The sequence below is a fragment of the Clarias gariepinus genome, chromosome 8 (assembly GCF_024256425.1).
Source record: "Clarias gariepinus isolate MV-2021 ecotype Netherlands chromosome 8, CGAR_prim_01v2, whole genome shotgun sequence".
Lineage (NCBI taxonomy): Eukaryota > Metazoa > Chordata > Actinopteri > Siluriformes > Clariidae > Clarias > Clarias gariepinus.
In genome coordinates, this window is record NC_071107.1 from 16,351,863 (window position 1) to 16,370,523 (window position 18,661).

Consider the following 18,661-nt stretch of genomic DNA (forward strand, 5'->3'; position numbering starts at 1 on the left):
CCTCCGCTGTCTCGGCCTGCTCTTGCCACACACAATGAGAGAAAGCCTGTGCATACTAATGAATGAGCCCCGGGACCTACGGCACCTGCAGTGTGCTGGAGCAGCCTGTAGGGGGCAGGAGTTCTGGAATTACAAGCTTGATATGGTTGTATATTATGATACTTCCTCAGGGTACAAGGGAGCAGGATTAAAAGGTGTGTCTAAATATGCAGCTTCCTAGACACTTTGACAGTCCCTGCATTACAGAAACTGAAACTTCAAGCAATTTAGCTTGAATGGTTTTCAACACTGTTAGTACTGTTTTCATTTCCAGGGTACAAATTGGAGTTAACCCAAAATTAAGATACAGTTTGTTTATCTGTCTATCAGTCTGTCTATCATAAATGTCCCAGCACTAACAATAACTACAGCACTTTAATGCCGGTATGCTCTCACTTATTTCTCACACACATACCCCTATCACATTTACACACACACACACACACCGCCAAACACAGGCACACACAGCTGAGCACGCCGCACACATACACACTGCTGCAGAAAGGGCGGAGGTGTGTGACTTGTGGACCATGAACAGAAAACATGAAAAGAGTGTTTGGATACGGACACTGTGTTTGCCATTTCTAATTTGTAGGCAGGGGACGGGTATGGGGCGATCACAGCATGATTCATATTAAAAGTCAATTGGCCTTCAAATTCCTCGGGTCCCCCAAAGTCACTACTGGTGTGAAGGAAATGAGTCTTAATGGAGTGGCAGTGCCACTATAAAATATCTGAAATTGAATCTGACCACAAAACCCAATGGTCCAGGGACAGGAGCTGAGCGACTGACCATTACAGATATGAGATTCGTTCTGTTCATAAGGTTTTTTTTTTTCCCCTCTCTTTTTATCTGTTATTTGATTACGAACGTCCCGGCACTCTGAAGATGTCCTTTCTGTGTCCAGCTCTCCCTTTTTGCCTGAATATCGGAGCACTTAGTGATCTCAGCCCCACTTTTAATTTCTCGCATGTCTGCCTGCGCTCAGAGTGCTGGGGTAACTGGGTAAGCGATATAAGGCGAAAAGGCCATAAAATCCTCCTGCTGTGTGCGATATATTAACTTTAACCTCATGGTAATTACCAAAAACTATTTAAACTCAACTTTTCCACTTAGGGTGCTTTCCTGTAATACTGACCACATTTTAGCTGCTATTAGCTGCAGGAAGCACAAGCACTTCGAGGTTCACAGAATGAAATGCTGTGCTGATAAGGTGAAATGCCTACTTTTAATTTATTCTCACTGATTTAAAGTAATAAAAAAAGCAAAAAGAAAAAAAACTCAACGTGAGTTGATTTTTCAAATTAAAAAAAGTAGCCAGGAGATTAAAAATACCCATAGATACTTTATTCAATCACAGTGACTGTGTCTGGCAGAGAATTGTTGCATCTCCTGTCATTATTTTTGAAAGGTCAGGACTGGCATGTGTGTCCAGACCAGAGCAAATGTTCCCAGCATTCAGGCAGACACGTGCTCACATTGCCCTCTTCAGGCCTGGCTGTGTAAGATGACCCTGCTCATCCATCATTCCGGCTGGAGGAAATCCAAACAGCTCAATATCATGTTTAACTAATCAGACAAGATAATCTATTTAATGACAGCCTGGAGACATGAGATAAATGTTAGCCACTCAAAGCACTTTGCAGTCAATTCATGTTGCCTAAATACTCTCTTAGGAAATCTAGTACATGGAACTAATCACCAGTTTATGTTAGTATGTTTGGCAATATCATTTGCATCTCGTAAGAGCCTGACTCTTTTTAAGACTCAAAATCTTTGATCTTCACTAATACATTTAAAGCTAACTCTGCATCTCTCTCACTCTCTTTCTCCCCCCCCTCCTCCCTCCCATTTCCTGTATCCATCTCCATGACAGATGCAGGGAGAGGCCTGAGGCTGCAGTTAAGAATATGTGATGCAGAGATTCTTTATTAACATTTCATTCCCATTCCCCGCACGACATAAATTAGATGGGACGTTAAAGGCTGTCAGCTGTGGCGATATGTCACAGCAGTGCGGCTCTGTCCGTAGGACGTCCTCTGCCTCTCCTGCAATGTCTACCTTTACCGCTGCTTAAAAGACACCTGAGCCAGTGCCCGTTCCAACCAAGCTGACTACGTCTCTGTCTTTAGGACAGCTACGTACAGAAGAAACTGTACATCAGCCTTGAAGCTTCATTCAACACGGTTCAAGCCTGTGTCTTCACCAGATCTCTAGGTCTCTATCTGTGTAGCGTGTTTATCTGTGGCATTGTGTAGCTTAGTGTTGGCACTGCTGTGTTGGCGGAAATGAAAACGGTGGCAGCTTGTATGCATGGTGGCGGATCTGAAACGTGTCTGGCCCAACACTAATGTATTTATCATTAATCTTATCAGTGCTGTCTTTCCACATCATTTCAGGGCACTAGCATGATTTTTATCTCTAATTTGATGGTAATGAACCCATCAGCACAGAATGGTTTATGAATATGATGAAAAATTGCATTCGTATTCACTCTGGACAAGACACGTCTCCTTATCTCATTAGAAAAGCTGAAATTAAAATCACTTTTCATTTGTGAACATCCATATTAACAACGTGTGGTCTGCAGCGAGCACCTTCTATCTTCAAGACAACAGTGATATTTTAAATGTCTAAAACCGTTATCCAAAAGAGATCAAAAAATAATTGCAGCTGAATGAAAGCAAAAGAGTGATATGAAGGTTTTCAGTCATCCATTTTGCTGGACCGGCCTTGCAGTTAAATTTTCACTGCCACATAAGTTCATTCTATCAGTTGCTTTTATTTATTCCTTCAAAAAACGAGCATAAGACATCCTTCACATAGCTGTGATATAATAATGTTGCCACAATCTATTTAAATAAACCCAACGGAAGGTAAATATTTGAGTAAAGTTTGGCAGAGACACTGAGTGAAGCAGATGCAGGGCACAGTGCCGGGCATGCCTCTGCGTTTTTTTTTTTTGTTTTGCTTTAATTGCTCAAGCAGGACTCAGCAGTGTATAGTGTGGATAAAATGTCAGTGCTGAGAGGGGTACCACTGCCCCAGGGGCCCAGTGGACGCTCACACTCTTGCACATGCGAACACAAATTGGATCCGAGCTCTTGACGCCGAGCCCAAATGTTATGTTCCTGATTTTTACCCAGTGGATGGGGAAGGGGCGGAAAATATTCTCTCAGTGTGACCATTAAAGACATGTTTGTCACCTTTAAATGAAATGACCTATTTTTTGCAGCAGCAGCTCCTGCTCTTTAAGGAGCGGTGCATTGCAATATGTTATAAAAGATTGGCTGTGTTTTCTGGGGCAACCCAACCCATAAACAGCTCTGGGGTATATCATTCCCATGTCTAAGAAGGCCACAGGAGAGGTTGCACTAAAAAAGCCATATGAGCAAAAATAATATAAATAAAAATGTAAAAGGAAACTTTTTTTTTAAAAAAGGTATTTTATGGCACATATTGTAATATAATGTAAGTTGCTTCCCATCTGTCCAAATGCTAAGATCAGTATCTTAAACTTTTTGTCTGTTGTGCTCAGCAGCACTTAAAGCAAGCGCCTGCACGTTGTCCGTATTAGCAAGTTAACTACTGTACAGTTTGCCTCCCTGCTGGTTCTTGAGTGGCGAGTGCTGACGAGCTCTTTGTCGCCCGTGCCTCTCTAAAGAGGAGAGGCAACGGCTTCTGTTGAGTTGACTGGGTGCCAGACCTTCCAGTTTGGCCTGATCCCTCAAGCATGAGCCTCACACATTCAAGCTGTTTCAACAGCCTGTCAGCTAATGGGATTTGGGAGAGGTACATTAAGCCTGTATGAATCTGTGAGGGAGAGAGAGGCTAGATGCTCATATTGCTGTGCCATATTAAAAGGGCCGGCAAAGTGCTTTTCTGCTCAATGTCTTCCTGTTAAGTGTCAGGCCACATATGCTGGGGAAAAAAGTACCAATGCTGCTGATACATTCTGTTTATAGTGCATTAAACCCACAGAAACCCCTATTTGTCCAGCAGAGAACTGTGTTTATCCCCTATGAAGCAATCTGTCCACAGGGGAAGATTCTGTTTGTGTGTTCCTCTTAACTTAAGGAGGCCACTAAAGAGGATGCCATGATATAGCTGACTGATATATTTAAGGTACTATTGCTCATCTTTCTCCAGGCTTAAAGAAAAAAACACAGGCCCAAAGTAGTTATCACCTTAAACTGTTTGTGTGTTGTTTTTACAGCTTTTTACATAGCAATGCAATTTTTAATGTAGTGGCATTGAACAGTTTATTACATCCGTAAGAACTTAAGGCCAAACTAATCTATAGTATGATCTGTTTGCATTCAGAGAAACAGGATTTGTGTTGTGTGAAGGCCAAAAAATATTTATTAATGAACACAATAAAATAAAGTGCCAAGCTGTGATTTGCTAAAAGCCCATCTGCCCAGTGTCATGGGTGGCTCTAATAAAAGGCACTTCTCCAGCTTAGTACTCGATGCAAAAAAATGCATCATCTGAACTCAAAGGCTATTCAAAAGGCTTAAACTCTACCTATATGACGAATGCAAAAACAAAGGCCTGTGTGATAAATCTTAACAATGCCTTGAGCTCACAGACTAATCCACGTGAGTAATCACTGGAATAATTGATAAACCAGATAAGATTTAATGTCCCTGTCTGTCACTGAGGGACGGCCAACCTCTGGCACTTTGACATGTGTATGGTTTGTGCAAGGATAAAGTGTGTGTGTGACTGATGGATCCGTGTTTGGGCAGATGACAGTGGTGGTGCTAAAGCGCGCTGTTTAATTAACCCTACAGTGAACTGCTTGTCACAAATGCCCATTCCCTCCTGATTGAGACTCAGCGGTTCTTAGGGAATGGCAGGAATGGGGAGGAGGGAGGGGGCAATGGTGATAATGTGAATCCACAACACAAGATTGCTTTTTTTATTCTATTTTATGGGTCAGTGATCTGCATTCATTATGGAGCTGGGTACACGTTCAGCTGTAAGAGTAATGCTCCTTTCCTCTAGACTCAGAAGTGTTGGTAGAGGGCATTAATCTGTGACGTCTTTATCTGGTTATAATTTAAGCCGTAAATAAAGAGAGCTCCACTGCAGGACTATCTCTTCTTTCATTTAGCAGAAATTAGACGATCGTCAGTTCCCCATTCCGCTGGATCAATTCAATTATAATCAGTTAAAACCTTGATTATTCTTGCCACCATGATCTATTCTACCCTGCCATTTTGATAAAGCTGGCCATGTCTCAGCATAGGCAAAGCATTTGTGATTTGAGCTCAGGACCGGAAAGAAGGAGATTAGCCTAGGGAAAGTTCAAACAGAAACTCTAAATCAGGACTAAGTTTAACCCCCATTCATCTAACATATTGATGGTAAGTACTCATACACACACATACTCCCTTCCTTCCCTGATCTTTCATAGGGATAATGGATTCTCCAGACTGGAAGTCTATCAGAGGGGCTGCTCCTTCAGTGTAATCAATAGGCAGCATATGACAGTGGGTCAGCAGTCAACGTTCTGCCCAGCATCCTCAGGCAGCCGGCTGATAGTAAGGCTGTAGGACATTTGCTTAAAGCCCACACCAATTAACTTCAGAATGATGAATGCAAGGGGTGGGCGGGAGAGTACTGCCTCTTTTATGTGCGCAAGCTTGTGTTTAAGCGAGAGTGAAGTACGTGAGAGGAGAGTCTCAGCTGCTTTGGTAAAGCAGGGGGAGGAGGGCTACGGGGTGTCTTCAAATAGATAAAACTGTCGAGCTCTGGTTCTAGGTCTGCCCACCCCTAATGATTATGTCAATCTGGGTAAGTGCACCCACATTGGAGCTGTCAGAGGGTAATCAGTCAAAGCTGGGTTTGTAAAAGGAGCTGGGCTGTCCCACGAGGCAAGGCACAATGCTGAGGCCCATTTGCATAGGGAATTACCCTAATGTTTGGAAACAAGGAGGTACAAGGGTCAGACTCTTTTGTTGAGGTTGTCAGTGAGTCCTTCTGAAATGAAGTGAACAGCATGTGTGCATTCTCATCACACACTTCATAAAGCGAGAGGAAATCTAGTTAAAGGGAGACCAGAACAATAGGCACGGCACAACATCACATTTTTACCATATGGGGGAAAACTTGTTTTACATATACATAAAAATGGCCCTAAGCTGTAACTACTATTGTTATTTTTTCCCCAAAATATTACCCATCCCAGAAAAGGCACAATTAAATGGAAAAATAATTGGATGTACAGTATGTCTAAGGTAAACACCCAAAACACTAGACCTAATCACATCATTTTTTTTTTAGGTAAATATGTTATAACATATGCCACTAGGCAAATACATTTACATTTATATAAAACATTTATTTATTCATTTGTTTGTTTGTTTGAACTGAATTTCTTTACTTAACTTCTGGGTTAACACATACAAATAAATTGAGGTCATTTACGCTCATTTCATTTTTTTCAGTAACAAATAAGGAAATTAAATATATTATTAATAAAAAAAAATATTTATTGCCATTATTATTATAAGATATGCCTCCTTAATGATTTGGCAAACTGTGTAAAAACTAAAATAATCTTGTACTTATCTTTAATTTGAAAGAAGTAAAAAAAAGAAAGAAATGAATTTAGTTCATTCATTTTGCTGTAGTTTGTTAGTATAGTGCAGTAGTAGTTGCTTCCTTCCCATGCTTTCATTATTATATTATACATTTCTTTACCTTGATCTTGCTCCTGCTGAGGATGTTTACAATATGTTTCAAGGACACCTGGTCTCTTCTCCTAAAATGATGCACTTTTAATAAAGAACATACAGAATGTATAACTGACTGCTCCAGTGACTGATTTTGCTTGCTTGCTTTATACTGTAGCTTCTAATCTGCAAGGCCAAATACTATGCAGGTGTACCATAAATCATCTGTATGTCCTCAAAGGTCAGCAATAAATTATCTACATGCGTTTCTTTAAACTGTGTCCTCTTAGCTTATATTTAACCAGCATACCGTGGGTTTCTAATGTAAATGTTTTGTGTGCACCCAACACCCCAGACTGGTTTAAAATGTAATATGTGTAATATTGAATGAAAAAGTTTAGATGAGTTCTTCCTCTTTTTGTAATAACTGTATAAATTAAAGTGTTTGTGACAATTCACTTGAATGACAATTTCTATAGGAAAACAATACATTACTGCACTTACATTCGTTCTAGTTATTTGTTTAAAAATATCAATAATATAGTCCATCTGTTAAAGATCATAAACATAACATAACATAAATATACAAATCCAGAACAGAAGTTTGGCACTTTTTTAAAGAATTTTTTGTTTTGTTTTGTTTTTTTGCCCCAGTCAGTTACCATTTTGGTTTAGGATATGTTCCATTATTTAATCAAATCTAAAGATCAATAGTAGGAATGGATCCATGCCAACCTAACAGGAAATAATGACCATCCCTAATATTTTCTTTAATTTAATTGCTTTTTTCAAATCAAACAGGAAAAAAGTCATGAAGAGTTATTTCATAATTGATAGGGGAAAGTGAAAGAAATTTATAAAGTTTGCAACAACTGTAGTTCACAAAGTTTAAAGGTATAAATAAAAGTCTGTTACTACCCATGACCATTCCCACTACAGAAAGTTCCTTGTGCAGTTGTCTATCCCCAATACGTATAATCACTGTATAAAAACACTAAACACACATAAACAGTCCTATCCCTAAACAGACATCTTTTTTCTGCCTCAGACCTTTTAAATTAACACACAGAAGAAAAAAAAAATCAAATTTAGTGAATGGGAGCTCAAAGAAAGGTCTAAGAGTGGATAAAGTGAAAGCATCATGTGAGTCTATACAAGATGAATATCATCATAGAAAAGCAACATCTGCCATACTTAAAGCAGTCAGAGACCAGATGCCACCCTGATACCACTACAGATTCTCACTACTGAGATTGACTCGGTTTGATTAATGGATTTACTACGATTTGAACATTAATATGGAGCAAATATAAGAATCCAGCATGTCAATTTACAGTTTATGTCGAAACGTATAGCCAATACATATTTATCCGAACTTTTAGACTTTTTAAAGCATCCACAATGAAAAAGTTTTTTGATATTTCATATGATGCCCTTCACACTGCACTAAAATTTGGGGAAAATTAGTCATCTTTTTTTTTTTTTTTCTCAGAATGTTTTAAATGGACCAACAAGGTTTCATCATGCACCCAGATCTCAGTTTTTCCTCTACTGGGACTCCCACTGTGACAACAGTCTGTGAGATCTCATTTAAGATCATTTACATCAAGATATCTTCCATTCTCCCTTTAGACAAGGCTTATCCCCCATTATAAATCAGCTCAACGTTAAACAAAATGCATAGGTCAGCAGTTCTTCTCCTTTAGTCTTTCCCTCGGCTTTGACAATCTGCCTTCAGCTCTCTTTTGTCTGCCCTCTGCATGGATAAGTACCCCCGCCTCTTAACAAGCTTTGCAGCTACGTTTGGTATAGTCTTTCTCATAAAAGGGGAAAATTTTTCTAATCAATCCCTTTTAGTATGTTATCTGTTATTACTGACACCTTAAGTCCCTATCGATTAGCCATTACTTTGCTGGATAATCTCGTGTCAGTGGGACATTATAAAAATTAAGCCATTCTCAGGGTGCACATACCTTAACAGCAGGGTCGATTATTTCTATTTAGTTTTTTTATGTAAGAGCCTGGCTTGGCTAATATGATTACTCCAATATGTTATACAGAGTCTGAGCTTTTTTTTTTTTTTTAACCCAGGCATAGCTTATATATATAAAAAACACATTGAAATCCATTGTACATGTACTCATATTGCATTTTCATTTAATTTGCATTTCACTTAAGGAAAAATACACATTACCACATAGGTAATTAGAATATTGAGTCAGAAAATTAAATTTAGCTACTGTTCAATTTGTTCATTCGTTTGATGCTTCATATTAGTAGTATATCAGATGAGTGAGCATCTCCGGGATCAGTTCCCATGGGTGTTGTATCTTAGAAGTGTGCTGGTCTGATCCCTGACTCCGGCAACTCTCATGAGTGTGAAAGCGCCTTGGGCTTCCTCTTTAGACCTGAGCAGGCTTTCATTAATCGATCTCATTCGTGAGACGGATGCTAATTCACACACACTATGAGCGCGGTGGCTAGTTGTCATGGACCAAAAAACAAGCTTGTTTCTCGAAACAGACATCTGGCAAGTAGTGGCAGAGAAAACCACATTGTTAGGAGAGGGAGAGTCAGGCAAGACAAATAAAATTACTGCTTGGGTTGTGAGATCGGTGGGAGCCTTCCCTGCCTAATCTCACCAATGGGAGAGCACATGGCTGTTGTAATCCAATTACAGGAGCATAAGCAATTTGTTAGACACTTCACATAATGTAACAATTTCCCAATAAACTCTGACTTGTAATAGCATTGCTGCGCAAGTGTATAAATTCCAAGAGAAAAAAGGCGGTTAAGAGAGTGCAGCCGAGGGCATGGAAAGAGCAGCAGCATCAGCATAATCCTTCCAGACTCCATGGACTGGCTGCTAGCTTTGTTAAAAGGAGTGGCTGTCCTGCATGGCCATATCGAAGCAAGAAGCTGGAGGAAGCTAAATGTTTAACGCCCACAAAATCCATGTGCATTTGTGCCGGATTGTTATACATATTCCTCAGTAAGACATATTCAGACATCTCAGATTACTAAATTATGCAGGTCCACGTACATTCCAGCACATTTAATGAGACAGAACACTTCTAAATTGTAAGAAAATTACCTTCAATAAAGTCGTTTTCATGACTTCAATAAGTCTCGGCACAGGTAGCCTACATTATACAAAATTTCATTCACTTAATATTAACATCTAAAATATACTATAGTAATAACAGTATGCAGGACGTAACTATAATTATTAAGTCAAGTTAATTATGCGGCGATACATTCATTTATCACACCATAAAAAGCATAATAACTCCCATTTAAACAATAATCATTAAATGCACATCAGAGAAATGAGACCATATGTGAATGTCTGACACAAGTGTGCATTCAGACCAACAGAGCAGTTGAACCCCATCTCTCTGTTTCCTTTTCGTTTCATGATAGTTGAGGCCGCAGTGCTGTGGGTGACATATGCACTGGCTGCTGCTCAAAGCTGTTTGGCAGTGAGTGAAAGGAACAGAGGGCTGAGGAGAGAGCCCATTCCCCTGTGAGTGAAGGCAAGCAGTCAAGGTCGGTGGAGATCAGGATGGGGTTAATGAAATGCTAGCAGCAGGAGCGGGAAGGGGAAACTCCAGTGGTAATTTACAAGCATCTCCCCTGTAGGGCTGAAGGTTACCCAGATCCTGTTGGGAAAAGAAGGAAAAACGGGACGAGGGGATAGGGCTGCTCCCTACTACACAGCTTCCAAAGCAATGTTACAACTTAAGTTAGAATTTCATAATATCCGGTACATCGTTCCACACCTGAGGTTATTTTACGGAGACTAATAAGAAAGTTATAGCTGTGCTTTAATTAAGTTAACAAACAATAGTGCTTAAAAAGCATTCTAATAAGACAGCTTCCATCATCTCTCAGTAATTTACATTGAATGATGCTATATTTGGCTTCATATGAAATTGCAAAACACCTTTAGAGACCCCACATAAGATATATCATAGCCTTGCACTCATATTTTCAATTTTTATTAAGTTGTGTCGCTAATAAAAGCCTGGACTTTAGTGATCACGGTAATAAGACTGCTTTAAATTACAGCCCTAATTCCAGACGATGTACCCCACCATTAACGTGCTGCTGACCCAGCTAAATATTCCTTCTTGATGGGACTCCTGGCTCTGTCATAAAAATATCTGAGGTGTAATCTTCAACTGATTTACCTGCCATTTTCTCACCATCGCCTAATAAAAAGGGCAAGAGCAGCATGGCTTTGTGGGACTAGTTTGATTAGGGATGCATAATTGTACCCCGCTTTGGTCGTTTTCATGCCTTATAACCCTTATAATATGTAATGAGAGGGACTCGTGAGACAAGCAGAGTGCGGTGTAAGCATAGCAAAGCTGGGAACAGTGCAATGTTGGAGGCTTTATCTGCCTCTGGAGGCGAAACCGTTATGATGTACATCACTGGCTGAACTGGAGCCAGGGCTACTTATACGCATCCCGCATGACACATTGTGAGGTATTGACCACTTGTTCTTTTTGGTTAGATGTACTGATAAACAGCAGGTAAAAGCCGAACGGACTTCCAGGCAGACTAATGAGAGCTGATAAACAGATAGTGTGAGCTTGCGTGAAGTTGTTAGGCAATGCAGAATGTAGAGAGTCAACAAAACAGGCTTCTCTGTTCTTTCCCATTCCAGCCTATTTTTCTGAGAAATACAGCTCTAAACCAAGTTGAGTGGGTGTTACTTTTTTTTGTTATGGTATTTGAATCAGTGATTGCTACTGTTCTTGTTGCAGGGAAAGTTCAAGGCATTATTCACAAAGCAAAACTGTGACACTGACATTAAAATCCAAATGGATGTGTACTCTCATCTCTTCCCCAACTCTCTGAGGTGAAGGTAATGAGATGCTATATCACCATGATGGAGGGAGGGGAAATCTGATTAAGATGTGTTTGCATCCAACGTTTCAACTCACTGCGAAACTCATAAAACGCATTTGCTGTCTCCCCCATAACTAATGGCTGGTTTTCGCAGCTTTGACAGCGAGCCGCGTGTGTTATTTTGTCCGGGTATTATAATAATAATGAGAGCAAATTAGAACAATCAATTTCCATGGGTGGTTCTTGATTGGGGATGATGGGCAATATGGCACTGGGTAATCCATCTTCCTGCCCCTGTCTCATTAATGGCCGCGACGCCGCGACAACAGCCAATGGCAGCACGGCACAGAGGAACACATGGGGGCCCATTCGGTGAGTCTCTGTTCAATTAGCAGCAGTGGCGATAAACAGAGTGATGGATGCGGGCTTACACATGCTGCAGCTTTCATATACAGCTTCTTTTTAAAGCTTTTTTAGGTTTACTGCATGACTGAAGACACTTATGACATTACATTTTTTTGAGTTTTTAGCACACAATTGTCAAGCATTTTATACGATCTCTTTAAAAATAGTTACCTTTTAATCTACTAGTTTTGTCTTTCAAGGTTATTAACGGCATTTGTTAGTCAGCCTTTGGAAGATAAGTAAGGTGTCCACAAGAGGGCCTCAGTGCTTTGACAGATGTCAAGAACGTGGCAGGTATTACCCAAATACTTGACTGAAACTTTTTGTCAGAAAACCTACATTGTAAATACCATAAATAATTTAAAACAAAATAAACATTTCATTTGTAAAAGTGAACTGTGCTCCATAAATCTAACATCAGACTATTTTTTCACACAAACAAAGCTGAATTCCTTCACAATATATCACTATCTCACGAGAACTACAAATTCTATTTCATAGGGACTTAGTAAGTCAAAGGACATCATTGCTTTGTGGAACATGGCCTCCTGTCAGGTGTGTGAGTGTCAGTCCCTGATTACATTCATCAGAAAATCAGCCATAGAGAGAGAGGATATTAGGTTTCAGCAGCTGCCATCAATCTAAGTCACTCTTAACGTGATCAGGTACACAATGGCCTTGTATTCCACACTAGAGGAGATCTCACTCTCTCTGGCAGTAATCAAGTACAGTTCAACATACACTCATACAGTCCATACTGCCAAGTCATGTGCACTGTCATGTGACGTGTGAAAAGCTAAATCTGTATACTTTAAGTGCAGGAGAAGATCTTACTATCAGACTTAAATAGTATGATTTCAAAAAATCATAATAAAACAATAGTCGAATAAATTGCTAGCACTTGATAGGGAAATTATAGGTTACATGCAACCATGATTTGTTTATAGATATTAGTTGATTATAGTAGCATAGCTGACACATATTTATACAAATTTTCATAATAAAAGCTATCAAATATTCATATTATCTGTGTCCATTTCTAAAATTAAATGCAAGTGCTTTTGTACATGCATATACAGCATTATGTTGGGGTAGACTGGATTTGTGGTACATTATATGTGAGGAAACACTGCACCCAAACACTGAAGGAGACAGAAGGGTCACTGACCTGAGCGGGGTTTGCAGTGTGCTTCATTCTCCCACCATTACGTGATGCAATTAAACATGGGACAAGACAGAGGCCAAAATAAGGGAAGAAAATATCGATCAAGCCCTGGAGGGACATTTGAAGTTACAGCCCACCTCCTGCACACAATAAAAACACTATTGTCCTCAAAGATTAGATTCTAGCACACATGTGATGCACTGGCTGCGGAAATACTCAACCAATCCAGCTAAAATAACACCAAACAAAGAGATCAGTGTCTTTTTTTTTTTTTATAGCTACAGTTATTTTGAGGTAAAAGCATGTGACATGCCAAGGTGATCATCAGCAAATAATTATTATGCATGGCTGAGAAAAATATATAATTATGCTTTACATGGCACATTATTACACTTTTATTACATTAATAGTATTAATAATATTTAATAAATCTATAATAATAAAAATAATAATAGTAATAATAATAATAGAGTATCCTTCTAAAAAGTCTATATTGATCAATTATTATAACTTTGCTTTGTAGGTTGATAATGATTACTTGCAATTTCTTTATAAAGTTCAATAATGCCTCATGGAAAATGCTGAGTAATGAATAAATGGACAAGTATAATAAATACACAATTTCTTGAGAATGTATAATCATGTAACACAGGTGTTCATTGCTAGGTGCAATATAGCCAGGGAGGAATTATAAATCATCTGTAATATTTCTGAACAATTATACTGATTTTATAGTAGGCATATATTGTTTTTTTAAAGAATTAATTGCTAACATTTTAAATGTTTAGATTTTCCTAATAAATATCACAGTTGCTATATAGATATTCACATAGATTTATAATGAATAGTAACACTGCTGTTACAACATGATTACACCAATAAGCATGTTATTAGAGATTTATGTGCAACTATAAGAGTTTATTAAAAAATCTTACAAAGCAATATATATACATAGCAAAAATCCAAATAATTATAAGGATTTATAAATCTGGGCTTCCATAAAAAGGTTGCCAATTATTATTATTGTTTTAATGGTATATAAATCCTATGCACAGGGTTACAGGGGGGCTGGAGCCTCTCCCAGGAGACTTACTGTATACACACACACACACACACACACACACACACACACACACACACACACACACACACTCATTCACACATTATGGGCAATTTGGGAATGCCAATTAGCTTAATCTGCATTTTTTTGGGCTGTGGGAGGAAACCGGAGTAACCTGGGAAAACCCACCAAGCACGGGGGAAAACATGCAAACTCCATTTCTAACCATTAAGCCACCATGCAGCCTTAAAGGTACAACCATATAAACTAATATATGTAAAAGACCTGAACACTCTAACAAAACTATGGAGAGAAGGATGTTTACCCAATCTACTGGATATCAATATAATAAGAGTCTTCCCAGGGACTGCAGATGAAAATTAGGCTGTATTCCAATTCCATCCATTTAAAGTATGCTCTCTACTCCCTGCTCTATGTGCAGAGAAGTTAAAGAAACACCCTGTAATGTCACAGCACTTTTGCTGCTACTGTGGACAATTTCACACTACGAACTTGAATATTTAATTGAATATTTATTAATACCAAAACTGATACTATTTTAAAAGTATATTGTTAAATTGTGTATAACTGGTGAATAAATTATTTAATTTACATGTACAGAGAAATTATTATTGTGCTGTTTCTTGTACAGATTACAAGCCTATGAAATAGCAAGGATTTATTGAATTAATTAAATTTAGAATTATTGCTTCATGGTAATATTATGTCATCCTCCATAATAATCACAATAAAAATATAAATCCGTTTTGTAGCTAAATTTTTTTCATGCTCACAAAATGCCATTATCATGCTACATTTTGGCAATGTAATTGTCAATTTAATTAAAAGTTTGCAGTGTATCACATATTCCATAAAACTGAGGAGTATAATATATAATACAGAATGATGTCAGGATGAAAAAAACAATTCCACATCATTAAAACCACTCTGAACAGCCATACATTTAAAACAGTTTTGTCACTAAGGTTTTCTTGTAAAACATGTAAAACTTGAAGAATCACTGCTTTAGTTTTTTTTTTAGTAAAATATAGTGAAAACCACTTGCACCCCATTTTCTGTTAGTTTGAAGATTAGCATGAAGACTAGCATGTGCATCCTATGAAAACAGCGAATCACCTGATCCTTTTTAACTGCTGCTGAATCTACAGTGCAGACCAGAAAAACAGCCTTGAATGATAAACCTCCAACGGCAATTTATGTTTTTTTGGACTGCAATCTGTGGCTTCTTTAGCCCACTGGAAGACCCAATTTTTTTTTTTTTTAAGTTTCTTTACAAAAATGCTAATTCAAAGCCAGAGCGCTGAGGTCAGTGCTTCACTTAGTTAATTCCTTAAAAAAAAAAAAAAAACTTGTACTTGAACATATTTCAGTGCTTATTAGTGTCATTACACTCGCTTACCTGCAGTCAATCATTTTCTAGGCTCAGCTGGAGTCTCTTTATTTATGGAAATAAGTCCAGTGGGACGGCATGGTGGTGTAGTGGTTAGCACTGTTGCTTTACACGGTCAGGGTCCAGGTTCGATTCCCGTCTCTGTGCGCGTGGAGTTTGTATGTTCTCCCCATGCTTGGTGGGTTTCCTCCCACAGTCCAAAGATATGTAGGTTAGGTTGATTGGCGTTCCCAAATTGCCCCTAGGCAAAAAAAAAAATAATTTTATATTATTCTATAGACCTGAAATTATATAATAAACTAAAGAAGTAAAATTCTGCAAGTTTTACATATTTTACAAGAAAACCTTTGTGACAATACTGTTTTAAATGTTTGGCTGTTCAGAATGTTTTTAATAATGTGGAATATTTTTTTCATCCTGACATCATTGCATGAATGAGTGTATGAGTTAGTGTATGTGTGTACCTGGCGATAGATTGGCACCCTGTCCAACCGCCTCGTGCCTGGGATAGGCTCCAGGCCCCCACAACCCTTAATACAGGATAAAAGCGGTATAGAAGATGAGTAAGAGTGAGTAAGTCTTACCAGTGAATGTTTGAGTAAACAGAGGTGCATGAAACAGTATAATGTGGAGGCACTAAACACACAGCAAACCCACAGCTGAAGGTCTACTCAGTTTATAGCAGTAATTCAATAATTCAATACAGCAATTAATGTGCTTCTATAGTACATTTTACAGCTGTGTCATAATTGAACCTGTCTTTGTTCACTCAGTGGTGCAAGGTTTTCAAATTGGGTCCTTGGGTGCCTAATAGAGTAGGACTGCGATCAAGACTTTTAATTTATAGGTCAATTAGAAGAACTGTTTCTCATGCTCTCGTTCCCATGTCATGTGCTCAGAATGTTTCATAGTAGTATTCAGCTTTTCCTTGTGTAAATATCAGATGATTTAAAGCTTTGGGTCGACAGGTTACCTTGTCTAAGGAAGCTGTACCTTGGCTAATTTGCTAACACTGTTTATACTGATGAACAATCAATCAATCAATCAATCAATCAATCAATCAATCAATCAATCAATCAACCAATAAACTGGGTGGTGATTTTATTACAATATTAGAGAAAACCTTTTTTTAAACAAGTCAAAATATTCAGTTCTTATGCCTAAACCCCATTTAATACATTTGTTCATTTGTTATTAAACTTATGCTTGTATTTAATTAATGTATACACACCTCAAAATGAAAAATATATGCCTCTCTTCTGAGATTCACATGAAAGCATCAACGATGGTGCGACTACTGACGTCTTTAGAGAAAACATAATACTACACATTTAATCATAATTTAATTTGAGCTTTTAAAAAGGACATAGATGACTGTTGAAGTCTGTATATGAATAAGTATATATTAATTGGCTTAATCAGTTATATAATGCTTCCTGGTCAGACTCCTTACAGTTAGTACCATATCGCATCTTGAAATGTTTAAGAGTAGCTACGAGATGTATAGTGCAAAATGTTCCCAAATATTTATTAAGCAATTATAAAATGTAGTTATTACCAGCTTGCGATCACAATAAGTGTCGATTTTAATATTTTTGTGAAGGGAATATTTCCAAAATGCAAGTGAAATATTTTAATGTTGTGTAAGGTCATTTCCAGACCAGTGTTTAATGTAAAGGTGTGGTCTATCTTTTCTTAATATGAAGCCACAATTGACTTTTTGTAAAGTCATTTGATGAAAGTCATATAACAATCCAGTAGCCTTTGAGATGGACGTGTTTCTGGGGAAATATGACCCTTCAGCCCTACTTACACATTGGCTTCACTACAATGACTAATTAAGATGTTAAAATCAAGCTGAAGCAAGTAAAAATAATTTGAACACTACTAAACTAAACAAGGTGACATAGTGGTTAGCACTGTACCCTCACACCTCCAGGGTTGAGGGTTTGATTCCCACCTTCCGCAGGTCTGTGAGCAGGTGAGGTTGCATGTTCTTACTGTGTCTGGTGGGTTTCCTCTGGGTCCTCTATTTTCCTCCCAGCAGATTAATCTAATTGCCGTTACCGTAGTGTGTGTGCGCCCTGCAGTGGATTGGCACCCTGTCCAAGATGTACCCTACCTTATGCCCAAAGTCTCCTGGGATAGACTTCAGGCACCCTGAGATGCTGTAGAGACTAAGCAGTGTAGAAGTATAATGAATGAACTAAAGGGCTTCAAACAATTACATTCTGCCCATTTTAATGGGTTTTTACCAGAATTTTGGAGAAACAGAGAGTTGCACTGTGATGCACTGCTATTATTCTATAGTTGAGTCTATTTAGGTAATGTGTGTAGTGGATGATATACTTAAATAAAAGAAGCAATCTCATAGCTGCAGCTGTGTTTCTCCACATGATAATGTTGTCCGGAAATTAATGTTAACCGAAATGTGCATGTAAATAAGGATCCCAGTCTAAGGGTTCTCCAATCATCTAAATCTGAAGCTACAAATAGCTGCTTACTGCACTAAGATTGCACTGAATAACTGGCCAAATTGTTTCAGATGTAACACTGGGGAATCAGTTTAGAGACCTGAACTGTTACAAGGTGAAAATGCAACAGAGGTATGACTTGTCTGGAGTTTTATTCAAGTACTTGGTTGACAGTGTTGACTGGGACAAGGATGGAAAAATAGACAGCATAAAAAAAATTAAAATTATATCATAACTACAAAAAACATTCCTAATTACACCTATTTTTTATTCAGATCTCTAATATATTAATGTTTCATCAATTTAAAAATATTTTGTATAATAACTGCAAAAATATACTATAGAGTATATAGGAATACTATAATAATACTATATACTATATCTGTACTCTATTTAAAAAAATATAGCTTCTGTTGACTTCAGAATGTTAAAATCCAACCATTATGAGCATATTTTCATTGTGGAAATAAGGAGCTTCCCAATGCTGTCACAAGTTTCATTAAACAGTTACTATCCACTGCTATATAGCACAATCTTGTAATTTATTCTCAAATTATTAAGAT